Source organism: Rhinopithecus bieti, unplaced genomic scaffold, assembly GCF_001698545.2.
Source record: "Rhinopithecus bieti isolate Rb0 unplaced genomic scaffold, ASM169854v2 scaffold_1012, whole genome shotgun sequence".
Taxonomy (NCBI): domain Eukaryota; kingdom Metazoa; phylum Chordata; class Mammalia; order Primates; family Cercopithecidae; genus Rhinopithecus; species Rhinopithecus bieti.
In genome coordinates, this window is record NW_016803312.1 from 2,381,786 (window position 1) to 2,385,294 (window position 3,509).

Below are 3,509 nucleotides of genomic sequence, written 5' to 3' on the forward strand. Positions count from 1 at the left end.
GTGGGGTGGGGTGGGGTGGGGGTGCGAAGGCAGGCACATGTGGCTGAAAAGGAGCCAATGATATGAATCCCCGAACTCAAATCTATCAAAGATGTGGAAACACTAGTGTTTTCCAACCTGCTTTCTTTCCGGATACATAATTACTTTCTTTCTAACAAAAAGATGGTTGCATTTCTAAGTTATTTACTGAGATCAAACCCTAGAGTGCTCTAAAGTGCTGGAGTAGGTCAGGAAATCACCAGAAGGCAGAGATTAGCATTAAAAGTCATACTGCTATAAAGCCTGTTTCCGAGTCCTCTGAGTTCTCACTGAGCGCTCTGGCCCCATGGCAGATCACTAAGCTCCATTCTCAGCGACAGCTGCCTGCCTAGCTCTGGTCTCTCAGGACCGCTCCCTTCCTCCTGCGAGATCTGTACGGTCCTCTGTTTCTTTCTATGTGTCAATTATCTTTGGCCTCAGCTTTACTTTCCTAATTGTCCCCCAAAGACTGAAATCACAGCCACAACCTCCAGATTGCTGCAGGCTCTGTGTTGCAACACTGAAAAATACTGCTCTGTCTTTGCAGTTGGCAATGACACTCCTAGGAAATGCACTATTTACTTCTGAGGGGAACTCAGTGTTTTATTAAATTTGAATTCAGAGACATAACCCTTAATGGATAGGAGTCTGGGGAGGAAGAATGGGAGAAATTTATCTAAGGACTGTGATTGATTTTAAAAGGCATGTCTTTATTGTTTTACAAACAACTACAAACAGAAATATGTAGTATCTGCTGAGCCAAATTTTCACGATTTGGAAACTGGGGAAGGGCATTTTTCTACATATCCTCATGTTATTTGCAGTCATCTGAAGATCTTTAATTTCAGGGAAATGGAAAACTTCTCTGAGGGGACCTACATCTTTGAATGTGCTTCCCTCCATGGCAGCCCAAAATGGTCAGTTGCAGCCCTGTGGAACACGTTCCTTTTTTCTCTAAACCATCTAATCACACTGACCAATTTTAGGAGGTACTGGTGTCACATGACAGTTTCTTCTTTATGTGGAACATTAACTAACTGCAAAACGGAAAACCACAAGAAATTAATGAACTACTCTACTATGTGACCTGATGGTGAATACAGAAAAAGCAACTTGGGGAGTACTTATTCAACAATATTTATAAATAGGTCCTATATAAGACCACAAGACGAAAATCTAGATTGCTGTCATATCTTATGAAAGTCTGTCTCTCACTTGTACTGCTAAGTTACACTAAGCTCTAATTGATCTTTTTTTGGGGGGGAGTGGGGACAGAGTCTCGCTCTGTCAGCCAGGATGGAGTGCACTGGCGCAATCTCGGCTCACTGGAAGCTCTGCCTCCTGGGTCCACACCATTCTCCTGCCTCCTGAGTAGTTGGGACTACAGGTGCCTGCCACCACGCCTGGCTCATTTTTGGTATTTTTAGTAGAGACAGGGTGTTTTTTTTTTTTTTTTTTGAGACGGAGTCTGGCTCTGTCGCCCAGGCTGGAGTGCGGTGGCCAGATCTCAGCTCACTGCAAGCTCCGCCTCCCAGGTTCACGCCATTCTCCTGCCTCCGCCTCCCAAGTAGCTGGGACTACAGGCGCCCGCCTCGTCGCCCGGCTAGTTTTTTGTATTCTTTAGTAGAGACGGGGTTTCACCGTATTAGCCAGGATGGTCTCGATCTCCTGACCTTGTGATCCGCCCGTCTCGGCCTCCCAAAGTGCTGGGATTACAGGCTTGAGCCACTGCACCCGGCCGAGACAGGGTTTCACAGTGTTAGCCAGGATGGTCTCAATCTCCTCACCTTGTGATCCGCCCACTTCGGCCTCCCAAAATGCTGGGATTACAGGCGTGAGCCACCACGCACGGCCAGCTCTAACTAACAACAAGAAAAGGTTTCCAAATGAGGGAGTGGGAGGCAGGGAACCCCAATTCAATTCCAGACAGTGGACCTCAGCCACCACCATGCATGTAACCAGCAGAAACAATCCTGTCTAGGCACAGCAGAAGACCACAAGTGGCCAAAACCGGCTTTTGAACCTTTCCAAGAGGGGCCAGAATAGACCGCTGCGAATCTACACCCACCTACTTGGCAGCATCTAGCCCCAACATATCCCCAGCCCTTCTCAATGTAGAAATGGCTGAAAGCAGGAACAGCCACATGGTTCAGACACAGTAAATGCTTAATCAACGTTTCCATGATTACTGCTGTTGCTGCTAACACCATCATTATTACTGTTATTGTTTTGTGAGTACACACTGCCCCTAAACACAAGGCTCCCGAAAGGGACTCTGGCTCCCCTCTAATGACAACAGTGACACAACTAATATTTATGAGCTCTTATTATTTGCCAGTGTGCTGAGCATTCTGCTTGAACAAAACAGTGATGCTATGAAGCATGAACCTATTATTACCAACTACCATCTAAGACGAGGAAGCTGACGCTTAGAAAGATCTAGTTGCTTGCTAATGTCATACAGCGAGCAGGTGCTGAGCTGAGACCTGAAGCTGGAAGTTCTGACTTTGGAGCCCCCGCTCTTACCGCTATCCAGCACCACCACTCCACCTGCTCCAGGAGCAACCACTCACCCATGCTGTCACGTGAATGGAGGCCTCTCAGGTTCTAAAGCATAGTAACAGGTCACAGTGATATCTGAGTATGACATTGTACAACATTAGAACGAGCCCTTACTGTGGAAAACCAAGGCCAGCACAGACTCTGGGGTGGGGACATCAGTACCAGCACCTTCCTCCTCTGATGGCGGGTGTGACTGGAAACATAGTCCACCCAGGTCTACCAGCATCATCACAATTTCCCCACTCTCCCTGGCATCACAAACCACTGTCCCACCTTAACCTTGATGCACTGGGGTTATTTCGTTTTGAACTTAGTTTGCTATGATACTCCATCTCTGTTTCTTCACACTTCTATTTCCTGTTAATTGCATCTGTCCTGAGAGATGACAAATACTAAAATTTATACTCTTAGAAGATAAAAGCAAGCTTTGAAATGTAGGAAAAATAACATTCAGATTTTACAGAATCCCAGATGGCCGAATAGGAACAGCTCCAGCCTCCAGCTCCCAGCGTGAGTGACACAGAAGACGGGTGATTTCTGCATTTTCAACTGAGGTACTGGGTTCATCTCACTGGGGCGTGTGGGACAGTTGGCGCTGGTCCGTGGGTGCAGCCCGACCAGTGAGAGCTGAAGCAGGGCGAGGCATTGCCTCACCTGGGAAGCGCAAGGGGGAAGGGAATTCCTTTTCCTAGCCAAAGGAAATTGAGACACACAACACCTGGAAAATCGGGTAACTCCCACCCTAATACTGCGCTTTACCAAGGGTCTTAGCAAAGGGCACACCAGGAGATTATATCCCACACCTGGCCCAGAGGATCCCACACCCACGGAGCCTAACTCATTGCTAGCACAGCAGTCTGAGATCTAACTGCAAGGCAGCAGCAAGGCTGGGGGAGGGGCGCCCGCCATTGCTGAGGCTGAAGTAGGTA